The following is a 20,478-nucleotide window of genomic DNA, read 5'->3' as shown; positions in this document are numbered from 1 at the left end:
AGTCATAGGTTCTATAAAGTATGATATGCTATGTACCATAACTATTGTGTACCTCACCATGAGTTTGGCAAGAGGGTACAATAGTGATCCAGGAGTGGATTGATAACCCACAAGTATAGGGGATCATAAAAATTTTCGAGGGTAGAGTATTCAACCCAAATTTATTGATTCGACACAAGGGGAGCCAGAGAATATTCTCAAATATTAACAGTTGAGTTGTCAATTCAACCGCACCTGAAAGACTTAATATCTGCAGCAAAGTATTTAGTAGCAAAGTAGTATGGAAGTAACGGTAACAGTGGCAAAAGTAACAATTGTAGTTTTTGTAGCAATTGTAACAATGGCAACGAAAAAGTAACTAAGCAAAGATCAATACGTGAAAATCTCGTAGGCAATGAATCAACGATGGATAATTATGTCGGATGCGATTCCTCATGCAACAGTTATAACATAGGGTGACACGGTACTACCTCCAGTTCATCAATGTAATGTAGGCATGTATTCTGAATATAGTCATACGTGCTTATGGAAAAGAACTTGCATGACATCTTTTGTCCTGCCCTCCCGTGGCAGCGGGGTCCTATTAGAAACTAAGGGATATTAAGGCCTCCTTTTAATAGAGTACCGGACCAAAGCATTAACACTTAGTAAATACATGAAATCCTCAAACTACGGTCATCACCGGTAAGTATCCCGATTATTGTCACTTCGGGGTTAACGGATCATAACACATAATAGGTGACTATAGACTTGCAAGATAGGATCAAGAACTCTCATATATTGATGAAAACATAATAGGTTCAGATCTGAAATCATGGCACTCTGGCCCTAGTGACAAGCATTAAGCATAGCAAAGTCGTAGCAACATCAATCTCAGAATATAGTGGATACTAGGGATCAAACCCTAACAAAACTAACTCGATTACATGATAAATATCATCCAACCCATCACCATCCAGCAAGCCTACGACGGAATTATCACGCACGGCGGTGAGCATCATGAAATTGGTGATGGAGGAAGGTTAATGGTGACGATGATGATGGCGACAGATTCCCCTCTCCGGAGCCCTGAACGTACTCCAGATTAGCCCTCCCGATGAAGATTAGGGCTTGGCGGTGGCTCCGTATCGTAAAACGCGATGAATCCTTCTCTCTGATTTTTTTCTCCCCGGACATGAATATATAGAGTTGGAGTTGACATCGGTGGAGCCTTAGGGGGCCCACAAGGCAGGGGGCGCGCCCCGGGGGGGGGGGCGCCCTGCACCCTCGTGGACAATTTTTAAATACTTGTTCACATTTTTCGAATTTGTTTTTGAATATTATTTGTATAATAGGCAATAAAGAAATAAGTAATGCAAATAAAGAAATAAGTAATGCATAAAGAAAAGTACAAAAATAAAGCACAAAGGCGCCCTGCATCCTAAACCCAATTTGTTTTTGCTCGTTCTGTCCAACCTTACCCAAGGGGTGCAATAAAGAAATAAGTAATGCATGAAACCTTATAGAATGGCCGAGAAGCTGAGGTAAGCCGGCATCAAAGTGCAGATGGTGGCAACAACGGAAAGAAAGCACACGCCTCCCCTGGCCCAAAGCACCTCTTGAACGAACTTGTACGCCATCATTCTGATCCTGTTGCACAGCAACAGACGAACAATAGAAATTTATACTCAAAGGGAAGAAACGGGCAGGGTGGTCCAATTGATATATACAATGTTTACATAAAAATATATAAAAGATATCTATATATTTAGCACATGCAGAGCTATGTGTGTTAAGATGAGGGGGCCAATGCCCCCCTCCCCTGGCTTTAAACTTATTCAACATTCTTTAAATACTTGTTCACATTTTTTATTGAAGATTATTTTTGTATATATATATGTAGAACATTTTAAAGTGTAAAGAAAAGTACAAAAATAAAGCAAAAAACAAGAATAGAAAACAGAAAAAATTGCTCTAAATTGGGTTTAGGACATACCCAGTCCAGCGAGACAAGTGCGAAGTGCGCTCGTTGAGGTGGTGCATGGAGCTGGGCCGAGACGAGCCCATCATACGCGAGCCTCATGACGCTCGCTATTGCCTGTAGAGGCAACAAGAAGCGGAGGTAGCTGTGCAAAGGAGAGGATGAGCATATGTAAGAGATCGGTGATTGTGCGCGACTAGTCTGATGAAGTGGACGAGCGTGAGAAACTAACTAACAGCTAAAAGTTTGACGATACTAACAAACTGAATTTTCTGAAACTGACGAACTGATTTTTTTGAAAGTTTGATAGCACATATTTAACTGACGAACTAAACGTGTGCATGTGTGAGCATGTCCACGTCTTGGCTCAGTTTTAGGTTAGTTAGATTAGGTGTTGTGGGAGCTCGTGGGATAACAAGATTTCAGCTCATGTAGTTGCGGCATAGCTGCGTACGGGTGGACGTGGAATAGCACGGCCGGAATACGCGTTCCTAGCTATACTTTCGTTCCTTTCGGTTGTATAAGCAGAACGTTGTCTTCTCGATCCCCTTGATCGTTCGTCCCCAGGATTACTGGTTCGCCTTTCACGTTTCATCATGGGTGGCGCCCTCAATACCGACCTCTTTGACTATGTGTGGATGCAATTTTACAACAACGCACCCTGTCAATACACCTCAGATAGCACTACCAATCTAGCTGACGCATGGAAGCAGTGGTTGACAGTTCTAGCAAAGCAGATCTTCCTTGGCCTCCCGATGTCACCTCAGGCTGCCGGGAGTGGATTCATCCCAACTGACGATCTAAAGTCAGATGTTCTCCCATTGATCAAGAGCACATGGAAGTATGGAGGGATCATGTTGCGGTCCAAATACTATGATGACCAGGATGGCTACAACTTTTCGGTGAAGAGTGATGTCTGAGAGGGTTACCTCACCTTTGATTTGTGAGATACATGTGTGCTTTTTTCATTGTGATGTATGACGAATTGAGGATTCATCCATTTTCATAGTTACTTGTAAGTAATTATGTGTCATTTGATTGTTGGTTTTTGTATACAATATAAATATTTTTTACTTGGAGCATCTCTTGGATCTTTCATTCCAAACGAGGAAAGCGGAGCCAATCATTTTTTGTTCAATGGTTTCATTACATTCAATTCCATTGATCGCATGACGGAGCATTGCACAACTTTGTTTCATTTGTCTTATCCACCTGGCCAGATCTAGCAACCCCTAATTAATTCATTATCAATAAATATGTGCTTACACCAACCCCCGAGAAACAATACCTTTGCAAAGCCAACAATCCCGTGAGTAGAGTAGAGTATAGTGTATCTAGGATTTTGAAAGTATGCATAAGTACTATGCACGGCACTCAATTTACCGCCGGTGATATTTGTTCACCTTCTTTTTCTCTAGTTTCCACTAGTTAACTTTGTCAAATGTACTAATGTAGGGAATGCCAATCTTAAAAATGTGTCCAGGGCATGAAGCCATGAACATTGAAAGGGCATTTTCCTCCCTAAGTGTTTTGGTGTCGATGACAACGTGATTTGTGGACTAGCCGTGTGCTTGAGCTACACATGCATATTCAAGTGGCACAAGATGGCTAGGTACCCCTCTGGAAGGAAAAGATCTAAGACATCATTTATGATGCTTTTATTTCTTTGGTCATAGGAAATTCATATTATTAAGAGGGGGTCCGCGTTGGAAGGTATAGGTTAAATCAAATCACGTACACAAAACTCATATTGCACCTACATAGTCTTCCTATATGGTTTAGAGGAAAGAAAAAAATTCTACAAGCCCATTTGTACTGCTTGACCCAGCGGTAGTACGACTCCCTTGTGGAGCGAGACTCTTGCTGGTCACCCAACCGGTTGTAACGCCTACATGGGCGGTAGTTCCGCTCTCACTTTGGAGCGGCACTACCGCTCCATGTACCAGGCAAACCATCCATGCGAGGGAGCATTCCCCTTGGATACGGAGCAGAACAAGGGCGGTAGCCCATCAGTTATTCATACCATATTTATATAGCCAGTACTACCGGGCACCCAGGTGGTTGTACCGCTCTCGCTGGTTTGGCTGCTCTATGGCACATCGGTTGTACCACTCTCAGGAGCGGTACTAACTCTTAGTATTATTCTACGAACATAACAGTTAGAATTGGATGGACCTATAAAAGGAGGGGTTCTCCCTTCTCCCACCTACTTCTTGCCTCCCTCTCTCTCCTCTATTAATATAATGCCCAAACTTTTCTGTGCCTGATCTCCTTCTCTAGCCAACCAAACTTGTTGATTTGCTAGGGATTGAGAGAGGCGACCTAGATCTACACTTCCACGAAAGAAATTTTTGATTCCCCCTACTTTCTCTTGTGGATTTTGTTACTCTAGGTTGTTTAGGCACCCTAGACTGTAGGGGTCACCTCAGACCCACATTCCATTGTGGTGAAGCTTCGTGCTGGTGTTGGGATCCTCTAATTAAGTTGTGAAAAGTGTTGAACCTTGTTTGTAAAGGTTTCAGCTACCACCTTCAAGGGCATTGTATAGTGTATTCATGGCACCTTGCGCTGTGCAAGGGTGTAAGGTGAATAGAGAGATTCATTGTGGCCCTTGGGGAGCATCATGCCACCACACCCCTCCAACTGAGACATATCTCCCCAAAGGAGAGTACTTCGGAAACAACATCTTTGTCTCCACTTGCGGTTACTTATATCCTTTACTTACTTTGTGCAAACGTGTATTATTTTGTTTACTCTCCAGATTGTGCTTATTGTTAAGCTTGTCATATAGGTTATCCAACTAGTTGCATATCTAGACAAACTACTTTCTTGTTGTATCCCTTAATTTGGAAAAGAAGTTAAAATTTGTTAGTCACCTATTCACCCCCCTCTAGTTGACTATGCCAATCCTTTCAAACATATACTAGTTAAAACTTCTATTTAAGATAGCATCATGGAGTTAACACATACATCCTTATTTCCCTGTGAGCAAGTCATCGGAGACCCTAGGCACCCAATTGTCGACAAGGTGTGTCCACCCAGGCACCGTAGGAGCTAGAAAAAAAGAAAAAAAAGTGAAAAAGGGCTCAGGAACCTTATAGAAGGTTCCCAAAACTGGTAAAAATGGCTGGGGATCTTCTAGAAGGCTCCCAAACCTGAACTGGGATCTATGTGTAAAGTGAGACTTGGGCCGGCCCAATTACTCAAAAGATCGACCATGCGTGTGTGATTTGTCGACCCTTTGACGCAGGGAGCGTCAAATAGGGTTTGTCATACGTGATCTTCGAGTCTTCCTATACATTGCATGTTTCAATAGATTGGCGAACAATCACATAGGAGGCGAGTGGCTAGGTTGGCCTACTTTGAAGGTAGGACATTGCATTTTTCTTTCAGTTCTTCCACTTTCTTTCAGAAAAAAACCGGTTGTAGTATTCTATTGCATATTTTAAAAAAACAAGTAACTAAAAGATTAGAAAATCATGAAAAAAATGAAACCACTACTTGAGGGATATCACTTGCAAATGTTGCTTCCAAATTCCTCGGTGGTGACAAGTGGTGCATCGTATGTGCGCCACTTGTCACCACCAATGATTTTGGTAAGGTTTTTTCATTGGAGGGGATGTGAGGGTTGTTGTACGTCCTCTTTTTAGATATATTTCCATAATGGAAATTTATTAAATTGGGCGTCCAAAATATTAATCATTGTCACGTTTGCGTTCCATGCGTCGATATCTTCGAAATTTGAAATTTGATCCGGTGTTGGTAGGTTTCAACAAACATTTTGTTGGACACAGTTTGTGCTTTCAAATATAACAAACTCGCGCTCCCCAAAATAACATATTGTACTCCCAATATAACATACATGTACTTCTTACGATTGTTGTCCTCAACTTGTACTCTCCGCACAATGCAACATGTTATCATCGTGTAATACAATCTGTACTCCCCGGCATAACATGTACTCTCAGATGTAACTTGTACTCCCCCACGTAATGCAGGTTGCGCTTCCTACACATCAAACTTGTACTCTCTCGTGTAATTTGTACTCCTGACAGGTGCGACATGTGTTCCCTCCAGTGCAACGTGTATCCCTGATGCAACCTTGACTTGCATGTGGTGCAACCAGTTCTTCTTGGATGGTGTAACTTGTACTCCACGGACAGTACAACTCATACTCCAGGTGCTACCAATACAGGAGAAAAAAAAGGAAAAACAAGAGGGGAAAATATAGGAAAACTCACAAATTTCTCCTCCCAAAAGCGCACCCTTTAATAAGCACCACGTTCCAGGCCCGCCCCATCCGTGTCTCTGGAGGTGGTTACCATGGGTAACCCGCAACAAGTTCAAAATGTGCATGAAAATTACAAAATGTGAATTTTTTTCATGTGTTTTAGAAAATGCTCTGTGATTTACAAAAATACATATGAATTTAAGAACATGTTTATGCATTAAAAACAACAAAGAGAAGGAAAAACAGAAAGAAAAAACTAAAAATAATTAATCAAAAGGAAATAAGAAAACTGCTAGAAAACGAAGGAAACAGACGGAAAAAATAACCCAAGTATATGGGCCGACCTATAGCAGCTAGGGGGTGTCTGACATGCTGACATCTTGTCGCATAAGCGACTAAGAGGATTTGCCATTATTTTCTGGATTTTTTATTTTAGTATTTTTCCTATTTTTCTTTCCCCTTTTTTTTATTTTCTGTGTTTTAGTTTTTCAATTATCATGATTTTTAAATACATGATTTTTAAAAATACGTGTTTTGTAGAAATAGATGAACATTTTCTAGACATTTTAATATTTTATGTTCATTTTAGAATAAATTCATATTCTGAAAATATGAAGAAACAATTAATTTTTAAATAATCTGCAATTAGTTTTTGATACTCGTGATTTATACAAAATATGAAGAGTTTTAAATTTGGACCCTTCTAAATTCATAGACATTAATTACCTTTTCCAAAAATGAACAAACCAAAAGGAAAACAGTTGGAAACGAGATAGAAAATGTGCAGAATTGCAAAACCACGAAGTGGACAACCTTTTTTTTTGCGTAACGAAGTGGAAAACCTGTGGAATAAAAACCGACAGAAAGCACTTGTACACAGTAACTGGTCCAGCCCATATATGAGTGGGGCGTGCGATTTGCCCTCCTATCCTACGCTTCAAGCGTAGAATATATAGGAGTACGTCGAGCTCGCTTTCGCCAGCGGACAATGAAGCAAAACTGTTGCTCAAAAGAGAAAATAAATACTCTCTCTGTAAACTAATACTCCCTCCGTTCCTAAATATAAGTCTTTTTAGACATTTCAAAAAACTATAATATACTGATATATGTAGACATATTTTAAAGTGTAGATTCACATATTTTGTTTTGTATATGGTCATTTGTTGAAATCTCTAAAAAAAGACTTATATTTGGGAACAGAGAGAGTGTAACGTGGTTTAGATCCTAAACTAGCGTGGAAAACTTTTGGCAGTCGTTACGTGCTCTGCTCCGCTCGCGAGCCTGCGAGTGCCCGGTTGGTCGACGTCACCGTCCGGCGTCGTTCGTACGATCGATCGCCATCACCTTTCCATTTGGCTTTTTGTGTTCAATAATAAATCAACAGCCCGGTCGCCTTTTCTTATTCTACACTGTTGCCTTGCACGTTATTCCGTTCTAGAACAAGGAATCTCTTACGTTGCCGTTGATTCGAAGCTGAGAGCGCAACGCATTCACATGTTCATCCATCCATGTGCCCAACAAGCCACGTATGTGCATAAACAATATGTGAATTTCACATTACGAATCCCCTCGTATATAGGCCAGCCCACCCGAGCCCAAACTCAGATCAACATACACAGAAGCAAAAGCAGAAGGCATACACATAAGCAATACGGATTGCTCCACAAAGGGCTAGCATATCATCATCCTTGCTGCGACCGCTGGTACCGGCAATAGCGGCGGCGCAGTTCCTTGGGTCAGAAGCCGGCGGCATTTTCATCTACTGGGGTCAGAATGGTGGCGAGGGCACGCTTGCGGAGACCCGCGCCACCGGCAACTGCAAATTCGTTAACATCGCCTTCCTCTCCGCCTTTGGCAATGGACAACCGCCAGTCCTCAATTTGGCGGGCCACTGCGACCCGACCAACGGTGGCTACGCCAACCTGAGCTCCGACATAAAGTCATGCCAGAGCCGTGGTGTCAAGGTCATACTCTCCATCGGTGGCGGGGCGGGCAGCTACTACCTTTCCTCGACCCAGGATGCCAAGAATGTCGCGACATACCTGTGGAACAACTTCTTGGGAGGTAAGTCATCTTCGCGACCTCTCAACGATGCAGTCCTCGATGGCATCGACTTCGACATTGAAGGCGGCACACCCCTCCACTAGGACGATCTTGCGAGGTTCCTCAAAGGACATAGCAACTTCGGCAGGAGAGTCTACCTGACTGCCGCACCACAATGCCCTTTCCCTGACGCGTGAGTGGGTGGCGCACTTAACACCGACCTCTTTGACTATGTGTGGGTGCAATTCTACAACAATGCACCCTGTCAGTACACCTCAGGTAGCACCATCAATCTAGCTGACGCATGGAAGCAGTGGTTGACAGCTCCAGCAAAGTAGATCTTCCTCGGCCTGCCGGCGTCACCTCATGCTACCGGGAGTGGATTCATCCCAGCTAATGATCTAAAGTCAGATGTTCTCCCATTGATTAAGAGCACAGGGAAGTATGGAGGGATCATGTTGTGGTCCAAATACTATGATGACCAAGATGGCTACAGTTCTTCGGTGAAGAGTGATGTTTGAGAGGGTTACCTTACCTTTGATTTGTGCGATACATGTGTGCTTTTTTATTGTGACGTGTGAGGAGTTGTTACTTTGTAAGTAATTATGTGTCATTTGATTGTTTTATAATATAAATAATTTTTTCTTGGAGCATCTCTTGGATCTTTCATTCAGAACGAGGAAACCTGAACTCATGATTATGTGTTCAACATGAAAATGTCTGCATATCATCATTCATTTCATTATATTCAATTCCATTGACCGCACAAAGGGGCATTACACAAATATGTTTCATGTGTCTTATCCACCTGGCCAAAACCAGCTACCATTCATTCGTTATCAATAAATATGCGCTTAGACCAACCCCCGTGAAACAATACCTTTGCAAAGCGGCTCACAATAGTGAGTAGAGTAGAGTATAATGCATCTAGAATTTTGAAAGTATGAATAAATATTATGCATGATGGTTGATTTGCTATTAGTGATATGAATAAATATTATGCATGATGGTTGATTTGCTATTAGTGAGTGAGGGAGCCCTGGATTAGGGGTCTCCGGACAGCCGGACTATATCTATTGGCCGGACTGTTAGACTATGAAGATACAAGATTGAAAACTTCGTCTCGTGTCCGGATGGGACTCTACTTGCCGTGGAAGGCAAGCTAGGCAATACGGATATGTATATCTCCTCCTTTGTAACCGACCTTGTGTAACCCTAACCTTTCCGGTGTCTATATAAACCGGAGGGTTTTAGTCCGTAGGACAACATACAATCATACCATAGGCTAGCTTCTAGGGTTTGCCTCTCTGATCTCGTGGTAGATCTACTCTTGTACTACCCATATCATCAATATTAATCAAGCAGGACGTAGGGTTTTACCTCCATCAAGAGGGCCCGAACCTGGGTAAAACATTGTGTCCCCTGCCTCCTGTTACCATCCGGCCTAGACGCACAGTTCGGGACCACCTAACCGAGATCCGCCGGTTTTGACACCGACATTGGTGCTTTCATTGAGAGTTCCTCTGTGTCGTCGCCATTAGACTTGATGGCTCCTACTATCATCAATAGCGATGCAGTCCAGGGTGAGACTTTTCTCCCTGGACAGATCTTCGTGTTCGGCGGCTTTGCACTATAGGCCAATTCGCTTGGCCATCTAGAGCAGATCAAAAGTTACGCCCCTGGCCACCAGGTCAAGTTTGGAAGCTTAAACTACACGGCCGATGTCCGCGGAGACTTGATCTTCGACGGATTCAAGCCTCTGCCTTGTGCGTCACGCGGTCACGATGAGTACGATTTAGCTCTACCATCGGACAATGTTCAGGAGATCGCACCGGCAGCCGCTCCGACCCTCAATTCGGAGCTAGTTGCGCCTTCCGCGGACGGGTGGATGGAGGCCTTATCCTCAGCGGCGATCAAGCCGAACATGGACCTTACCTTGCACGAGAGCAGTGTTGATAAACTGCCGGATCCTTCTCCGACCACAGACTCCGAACCGCCCGTTCCTATCGAATCTGATTGGGCGCCGATCATGGAGTTTACCTCCATGGATATTTTTCAGCACTCGCCCTTTGGCGACATACTGAACTCGTTAAGGTCTCTCTCCTGATCAGGAGGATCTTGGCCGAACTATGTCCGGCAGGACTGGGATGCGAACGACGAAGAAATTCGTGACCCACCCACCACCCACTTAGTAGCCATAGTCGATGACTTAACCGACATGCTCGACTTCGACTCCGAAGACATCGATGGTATGGACGACGATGCGGGAGACGAAGAGGAACCACTGCCTACGGGGCAATGGACAGCTACCTCATCATACGATATATACATGGTGGATACACCCAAAGAAGGCAATGGCGACGAGATAGTGGAGGATGACCCCTCCAAGAAGCAACCCAAGCACCGACGTCAGCGGTGCCGCTCTAAGTCCTGCCAAAGCAAAAGTGGTGATACTGGCATAGGAGATAATAACACTCCGGATAGTGCCGAAGACAACAAAAATCCCCTCCAGCAAGATTTAGAGCAGGAGGATGGAGGAGCCAGCCCTCCTGAGAGAGTGGTAGACGGAGAAGAGGAGGATGATAATTACATGCCCCCCTCCGAAGACGAGGCAAGCCTCGGCGACGATGAATTCGCCGTACCAGAGGATCCCGTCGAACAAGAGCGCTTCAAGCGCCGGCTTATGGCCACGGAAAATAGCCTGAAGAAAAAGCAGAAGCAGCTTCAAGCTGATCAAGATGTGCTAGCTGACAGATGGACTGAAGTCCTCACGGCCGAGGAATATAAACTCGAGTGCCCCTCCAAGAGTTACCCAAAATGCAGGTTGCTACCCCGACTGGAGGAAGAAGCATATGACGCGGCTGATCGGCCACCTCGTGGCCGCGATAGAGAGGCATTCCAGCCAAAAACTCAGCCGCACTCCGACGCCATTCAAATAAAAAGGCATAGGGAGATACGCCAGACCTGCGAGACATATTGAAGGACAAAGCAAAGCATGCAAGGTCGATCTACGGATCACGAGGGCGCGCCACCATGCGAGACGATAAACGTCATGCCGGATACAGTAAAAGTAAATCCGGCCGGGCCGAACACAGCGGGCAAGACCCATTCGAGCTGTGTCGCAATATAGCCCAATACAGAGGCGCCGCACACCCTTTATGCTTCACAGACGAAGTAATGGATCATCAAATCCCAGAAGGTTTCAAACCTGTAAATATTGAATCATACGACGGCACTACAGATCCTGCAGTATGGATCGAGGATTTCCTCCTTCACATCCACATGGCCTGCGGTGATGACTTACACGCCATCAAATACCTCCCACTAAAGCTCAAAGGACTAGCGCAGCATTGGCTTAACAGCTTGCCAGCAGAGTCCATTAGCTATTGGGAAGATCTGGAGGCCGCATTCCTCCACTACAAGAAATATGTCAACTTGTGACCACCACTATTGGTCACTGAATGGTCAAAAATTTCCATTTATGACCTTTTTGTGACCAAAAACATAAGGTCAAAAGCTGGCCGTCATAAACTGACTATAGCGACCTTTCTTCTGGAATGGTCGAAGACGTTTATGACCAAAATACGTCTACTGTGGCGTTTTGGTCACTAGCAACCTCCCCAGGCCACGTAGGCATCCAGTGTGGCAATCTGACGTGGCACAAGAATCAGCCCGGTCCAATTCGGTGTTTTACATGGGCCTAGCCCAACAATTCGGCCTTTTTAATGTATTTTTTCTATTAATTTTGGGTTGACTTCATGGGCCAAGCCCAACATTGCAGCCTTTTTATTTCCAGGGAGTGATCCTTTTTTAGACCATTTATTTTTTGGGTCGCATCTATTTCTCAATTGGGCCTCAGCCTTTTTACGGTCCATTTCCTTAATTTTTAGTTTTTTCCCTATGAATATCATTTGGAAAATGCCCATTTTAGATGCCAAATACTATTAGGTCCCACTTGTCAGGTTATAATTAAAGTCAATCCAGGTTTCAATTTCCACACAATTATTTCAGTCAGAACAGCAAAGAAATGAACATTTTCAAACCACATGCCAATTTTGGTTAAGAGCACAATCTTTACATAATTCATTTCACCATTACATGTGATACTATCACAACATATAACTACTACAACTATACTCCTGACTTCTTCACTTTCACTTTCAGGCGGGAGCTTCTTAAGTGAGAGGAAACACCATTTCTAGATATGTTCGTACAGGCTGAACGAAGGCACCTACCAATAAATCAAAAGAGTTAGAAACAAAATAAAAAAAAATATAGAAAGCAGCTAGGGACTAAATCATGAAGCATCTCTACATGTAACATGTAACAGTAATAACCACAAAGATTAGCTCAAGGAAACAACACAAGAGATAAGAACACATAGTTGTTGTGTGAATAACAAAACTCCCATAATGGTTCTAGATGTTGAATGCAGAAAATGGTTCAATCTTAGATGGTTCATTGAGCACGGCACGAACGATTTAAGATAACAAGACATATGTTCTACACTAATTTTACACAAATCATTATCAATTACAATTTACAACAGACTCGAAACAAAACACCATAGCTTTTGCATCACATAGGGAATCAACACAATAATATATGTCATGCCATCATGGCTCATAGACCAAGTAACAAAAGAAAATAATGGGATAGACCGTACACTTATCTAGTCGGAGAAGATAGCTCAAACAATAATCTGTCTAAGACCAGAATACAAGTGATGCTTATGATTGCAGAATCTAAACAGTGAGTTTAAATATATTGACATTTCAACCATAATGTAGCAGTAAAAAGAACATGTTTACATAAATAAGTATTGGGAAGTCAATGTAATAAGTACTGGTAAGTCAATGTAATGGCCATCCCAGTTAATTTGTACTATTACATAAGTTTTGGCTGATCTTCAGGTTTCAGTGCATGGGCTGTGCCATTAACACAAAATGCTACGCTTGCCCATACTAACATACTATATTCAGACAGGTCGAAATTCAGTTAAGTAGTCAGGACAAGATGCTCCCTTTCCATATAGTAACAAGTAGGAGTAATAACGTCAACAACTCCATGCTTGGGATCGCAACAAACCAAAGGCGAGCCAGATTTTTTTCAGGCTATATAGACATTGACCAAGTCATACTCAAGATGAAAAGAGAGGAGACAGGACAAACAGTTATACTCTAGAACAAACAAAAATTTAGAACAAACAGGAATTATATAGCAGGCCAGGCACTTGTTCATCTTCTACAACGAGGAACTGACCCGGTCAGTCAAAAGAAACAACATAAGAAATGGTTGATTCAGGGAAGCATAACCAGAGGAATGTAATCTATGTATATGAGATCAGGCGAAGTAAAACTCCACATGCTTGTAGTAACAAGTAGCCTATCCCAGCGAGGCAGACATTCTACCCAACGAGGACAACAGCCTATCCCACTACCAACTACCATCTCACGAAGCACGAAACAGCAACCACAACATCAATATCACTTCCCTCTCTCTCATAAAAAAACATCGCTAGTCAAAGCGCTCGGGCAAACATCAGCTCACCTGATGAGTAAGGCCCTCCAGATGTCCCTTTGGGGCAGCTTTGATCGCTCTACTCTTCAGCAGCAACATCAGGCTCCGGATCGGTGGCACCTGCGGACGTACTGCACACCCCAGTCTGCAAGAGACTCAAAAAATCATCACACAAACACAAGATCCAAGGAAGAACTAAGAGCAGGGAGGGGAAACATTAGCCATACCTCAAATCAGGATCAGCATACAGAGTGGTAACGAGGGTCGTCTCACCTCTCACCCTGCACGTTCGACTTGCCAGTGTGACTGGTCAGTGAGAAGCATAGCTGGACACTTCACCTGTGTTAAGAACCAAGCAAATGGTAGTATAAGCACACGATGCACAAGTATATTAAACGGAGCAGAAAACTGCGCGTGCTGTGTTTAATCCCTCAACATGAACAGTTCATCTTCAGTTTGGTTTTACTTCAGTATGTCTTCTGAAGAAAAAGGGGACATGTTTTTGTTCCATTATTTCGTTCACTAGATTAGTGTTCACCATTGATTTGTAAATCTAGTCCATTCGAGCACTGTGAAGACAGAGCAATCCAAACTGCTATTACTAATTAATAGAGATGTATAAGAAATAAATTAAACACAGAGCCGCAGTTTTCTGCAACATATGGACCAAGACATGGAGTAAAAGTTATGTAGCCGTAAAAGACTACTTGAGGACTGACTTGACAGTGTATTTTGCTAAAACAGATCATTCTGTGCTTCTACGCAGTCTTACTATTCGTGCAACGGGAAACGTACACTTCAGCATAAAAGGAGGCACACATTGGAACAAAGCTGCTCAGCCTATGAACTGACGGACTCCATAAAATGGTACTGGTACTTCTCCTAGCAAACCTACTCATTACACGATTATTTGGTGATACATTCAATCCGGTTAAGCACCAATCAGCCAAATGTGAATTGTTCTTGAAGAAAGACTCAATAGCACATAGCACAAAGATAGAGAATGTATGCTCCAGTATATCTTAGCACAAGCAAAAGGCTACGAATCCAGGGGAGCGGGGGGTTCTTGCTTACCCGGGGAAGAAGAGGAGGTGGAGGACGGAGGAGGAGCTAAAGAGAGCATTGGCGGGAGTGTGGAGGGAGTAGAGGAGGCGCCCCTGCACGGCTCGCTCGGTCCCCGGCGCTTCTTCCCTTGGATGAGGATGAAGATGGCACTTCTCAAGCTCCACCCGCAGCGAGACGAAGCGGCACGACACCACGCGGCTGGATGCGGGCGAGGCAGAGGCTGGACGGCTGGATACGGGTGATGCAGGAGGCCAACAACGGCGGGTGGGTGGGACGAGGAGACCTGCAGCCAAATCCTCCTCCGCCGACCTGCAGCTCCATCATGAACTGGGAGACCAGGAGCGGCTCCTCCCCCTCCCTGAGCTGCGCGATCTTGGGGTACAGCGTGAGCCCGCACGGAAGCACGGCAGCTCAACGGTCCGCCCCCGGGCCCGGAACTCGTCGCCGGCAAGCATGATGAAGTGCGGGCACTTGGCCCTGTCCTCCTCATCCAGCGGGTCCGGCAGCGACCTTGCGGAGCGAGCCGCCGGCGCGGGAGGGGTTGAGGCGGCCGAGGTCGAGCCGAAGACGGACCCCGATGGCGCCGCCTCGAGGGCCTGCCGATGCGCACGCACGGAGGGCCGCGCCGGCGCGCCCCGCCCGCCCGCCGCCTCGTCGACGTGCAGCGGCGGTTCGATCTGGATGGGGATGGCCATGTGGCTGTGGTGTAGCGAGCAGAGGTGGCGGCGGCGATGGGGAAAAGGGAGCGTGAGTGGCAGCGGCGAAGGGGATAAGGGGGGGGGGGCGGCGACGGGGGGCCGTCGTCGTCGATCTGGATCGGGGAGAGGGATTGGGGTGGGTGGCGGATCTGGAGCAAAAGAATGGAGGCGGGGGAGGGAGGAATGAGGGAAATAGTGGAGGCGGGGGGGTGGGTGGGTGGGTGGAAAATGTCCATAGTACAGACCTAGGGTTTCGGCTCGGGTGGGTTTGGGCCGTTGGATCCGGAAGCATCCGACGGTGGTTGAGCATGATCCGCGTGATATGTCCATGGTCCAATCAGAACGCAGCAAACCATTTGATGACCTTATGACCATATAAATTGGTCATGATCGATTAAGATAAAAAAATTCATTCCATTTTTCAGTGCTCAAAATGAGTTTTTTTGTGAAAGTCCTATCAAATATTTTTTCAAATGATCTCATATTGTGCACAACAATGCATCTTGGAATTTCAAACAATGTTGCCTAAGGGAGTTTTTAATTTATTTGCACGGAAAATTCATTTTCCATTTTTTGAGTGCCTGAAAAGAGGGTTATTTGTGAAGGATCTACCATATATATGTTGCAAAATTGTACCAAATCAATTTTCTAAAATACTAGGACATATTTAATGCACACTTTACCAAATGGTTGGGTGTAAAAAAATTGATCCACCTCTCGTGAAAAAGACAAATTTCTACCGATTCAGCTGGAAGCGGGTCAAATTTGAACTGCAGTTGCCTCATAGTTTGCTATTTATTTTTTCCAAAAATCATTTCTAGTTACATAAGTACCTATTTAATTAGGGAAACACCAAAAAAATCCCAAGATTCAACCACTAGCTAGGAACAGTCATTCTCGCCGTTTTGACCGCATTTTGAAACGGGCATAAAAAATTCAAAAAAAAAATCAAAAAAGGGAAACCTTCGCATTGTGTCATTATTTGTGGCCAAGTTCCCAGCAAAAATAACAAACTTGTAATATGGCAATTATTTTAAAAAAGTGTTCTCAGAAACGAGCTATCACGTGTGGAGATTAATGGCTTTCAAGCCAAATGATCAATCTTATGGCCACATTCATGGCATAGTTTGTTCAAATGATCTCATATTGTGCACAAGGGTGCATACTGGAATGGCAAACAATGTTGCTTAAGGAAGTTTTCATTTTCGTTGGACGAAAAAACCATTTTCCATTTTTCGAGTGCCCGAAAGGAGGTTTTTTTGTGAAGAAACTACCAAATAATTGTTGCAAAATTGGACCAAATCATTTTTATAAAATACTAGGCCATATTTAATGCACAATTGACCAAATGGTTGGGTGTAAAAAGTTTTGATCCACCTCTCATGAAAAAGACAAATTTCCGCCGATTCAGTTGGAAGCGGGTCAAATTTGAACTGTAGCTGCCTTGTAGTTTGCTCTTTATTTTTTCTAAAAATCATTTCTAGGAACATAAGTATCTATTTAATCAGAGAAACACCAAAAAAATTTCAAGATTCAACCACTAGCTAGGAACGGTCACTCCCGCCGTTTTGACCGCATTTTGAAGCGGGCATAAAAAATTCAAAAAAAATCAAAAAATTGGGAAACCTTCATATTGTGTCATTATATGTGGCCAAGTTCCCAGAAAAAATAACAAACTTGTAATATGGCAATTATTTTAAAGAAGTGTTCTCAGAAACAAGCTATCACATGTGGAGATCAATGGCTTTCAAGCCAAATGATCAATCTTATGGCCACATTCATGCATAGTTTGTTCAAATGATCTCATATTGTGCACAAGGGTGTATATTGGAATGACAAACAATGTTGCCTAAGAAAGTTTTCATTTCCTTTGGACGAAAAAACCATTTTCCATTTTTCGAGTGCCCAAAAGGAGATTTTTTTTGTGAAGGACCTCCAAAATAATTGTTGCAAAATTGGACCGAATCATTTTTATAAAATACTAGGACATATTTAATGCACAATTGACAAAATGGTTGGGTGTGAAAAGTTTTGATCCACCACTTGTGAAAAAGACAAATTTCCGTCGATTCAGTACGAAGCGGGTCAAATTTGAACTGCAGGTGCCTCATAGTTTGCTATTTATTTTTTCCAAAAATCATTTCTAGGTACGTAAGTACCTACTTAATCAGAGAAACACCAAAAAAATTCCAAGATTCAACCACTAGCTAGGAACGGTCATTCCCGCTGTTTTGACCGCATTTTGAAACAGGCATAAAAAATTCAAAAAAAAAATCAAAAAATTGGAAAACCTTCACGTTGTGTCATTATATGTGGCCAAGTTCCCAGGAAAAATAACAAACTTGTAATACAACAATTATTTTAAAAAGTGTTCTCAGAAACGAGCTATCACGTGTGGAGATCAATGGCTTTCAAGCCAAATGATCAATCTTATGGCCACATTCATGGCATAGTTTGTTCAAATGATCTCATATTGTGCACAAGGGTGCATATTGGAATGACAAACAATATTGCCTAAGGAAGTTTTCATTTTCCTTGGACGGAAAAACCATTTTCAATTTTTCGAGTGCCCAAAAGGGGTTTTTTGTGAAGGACCTCCCAAATAATTGTTGCAAAATTGGACCAAATCATTTTTATAAAATACTAGGACATATTTAATGCACAATTGACAAAATGGTTGGGTGTAAAAAGTTTTGATCCTCCTCTCGTGAAAAAGACAAATTTTCGTCGATTCAGTAGGAAGCGGGTCAAATTTGAACTGCAGCTGCCTCATTGTTTGCTATTTATTTTTTCCAAAAATCATTTCTAGTTACATAAGTACCTATTTAATTAGAGAAACACCAAAAAAATCCCAAGATTCAACCAGTAGCTAGGAACGGTCATTCTTGCCGTTTTGACCGTATTTTGAAACGGGCATAAAAAATTCAAAAAAAATCAAAAAATTGGGAAACATTCGCATTGTGTCATTATTTGTGGCCAAGTTCCCAGGAAAAATAACAAACTTGTAATATGGCAATTATTTTAAAAAAGTGTTCTAAAAAACGAGCTATCACGTGTGGAGATCAATGGCTTTCAAGCCAAATGATCAATCTTATGGCCACATTCATGGCATAGTTTGTTCAAATGATCTCATATTGTGCACAAGGGTGCATACTGGAATGGCAAACAATGTTGCCTAAGGAAGTTTTCATTTTCATTGGACGAAAAAACCATTTTCCATTTTTCGAGTGCCCGAAAGGAGGTTTTTTTGTGAAGGAACTACCAAATAATTATTGCAAAATTGGACCAAATCATTTTTATAAAATACTAGGCCATATTTAATGCACAATTTATAAAATGGTTGGGTGTAAAATTTTTTGATCCACCTCTCGTGAAAAAGACAAATTTTCGCCGATTCAGGTGGAAGCGGGTCAAATTTGAACTGCAGCTGCCTCATAGTTTGCTATTTATTTTTTCCAAAAATCATTTCTAGTTACATAAGGACCTCTTTAATCATAAATACATGGTTTGGTGGCGATACGTCGAGGTTTGGGCGGTGGCCGAGGGCCCCAACTCTAGAGCGCGTAAACTCGCATGCCCGTCGCGTGGTCACCGCGTGACCGTAATGTTGCCATGTGTTCTGGGTGGCCTAGGCATGTCTAGTGGGTTGGGCACTCCTGAGGTTGGTGCTAGGAAGAAAATTACAACATAAGATTCTCACGAGGAGACCGATCGATGCTCAAACATGAATTAGTAGCCAAGTGTTTGATTAGCGGTACGGGAAATGCACATGGCCAATGGGTGTGAGTTTTGGCTGAGGATGATCATCTACTAAGGAGAATGTCTTCACAAATTTTTAGCTCAAAAGGAGGATCCTAGGTGGTACTTGCTTTGCAAAGTACCACGTTGGACAAAAATATGAATGTTGAAGCTGGGCTCAAAATAATGAATGGAGTGAGCTGAAATTTTGTGGAGGATGGTTATTTGGGCATAGGAAAGCATTGTAGAAAATTGATACTATTTGGACATGCCAAAGTAGTACTTCCTTCACAATGCTCTTCTATGGACAAAAACTTGGGAAAACTAGTGAGAGAGATTGGATGAATGAAATGAGCTCAAAATTGGTGTAGGTAAGTTACTTAGGTATGGTCATGCGCTAGTAAATTTTCAGATCATTTGGGTAAGCCTAGCTAGTACTTACTTCACAAAGCTTCTCTCGAGGTAGAAACTTTGGAAATTTCCCGAGAAAGATTTACTAGTAAAATTGAGCTGAATATTATCATGTGGCAATGATTGGTGTATGGAAGAGTGCCCGAAAAGTTTGAGGGTAATAGGAGGGGTCTATATAACACTTGCTTTGCAACGTGCCAATTTGGCCATAAAATATAAATTGAACCTGGGCTCACATAGATGATTTGACTGAGCTGCAATTTGGAGGAGGGTGATAATTTGGGCATATGAAGGAATTGTATAAATTTCATGTCATTTAGAGATATAAAAAAGGTACTTCCTTCACAATGCTTCTAGGTGGACAAAAACTTTGGAAATTTGCCGAGGAAGATTTGCCAGGCAAATGGAGCTGAATTTTGTCATGCGGTAATGATTTGGATAGGAAAGAGTGCCCAAAAATTCCGAGGGCAATCAAGAATATATAAATAGCACTTCCTTCATAAAGTGTTGTTGTGAACAGAATAGGAAAATGAATATTGTTGAATTAGTTTTGAACTAGGCAAGGAAGGATTTTTACATATTTGATGAAGATATGCCCCAAAGAATTGATGAGATTTTTTTGGGAATTTTTGGAATGATAGAAATATAGGTTGCTTCACAACCTAGGGCAAAAACTGCCACATGGACATGACACATAGGCAAAACTGATGAGATGGCGCCTAGTCATCACAACCCACCACAATCTACAAGACTATGACCATCTATATTGGTCATTAACAACTAGAAATAAGGTAGCGGACTAGCACTGTTTG

The 20,478-nt window shown here is 42.8% G+C and overlaps 1 pseudogene; it reads left to right on the top strand.

The window, feature by feature from the left end:
• Positions 1-8,755, top strand: part of LOC125518379 — a 28,518-nt pseudogene extending 19,763 nt beyond the window's left edge.
• Positions 8,756-20,478: the final 11,723 nt, after the last annotated feature.

This window comes from Triticum urartu, chromosome 7 (assembly GCF_003073215.2).
Source record: "Triticum urartu cultivar G1812 chromosome 7, Tu2.1, whole genome shotgun sequence".
Taxonomy (NCBI): Eukaryota; Viridiplantae; Streptophyta; class Magnoliopsida; order Poales; family Poaceae; genus Triticum; species Triticum urartu.
This window is presented reverse-complemented; position numbering and strand designations above follow the sequence as displayed.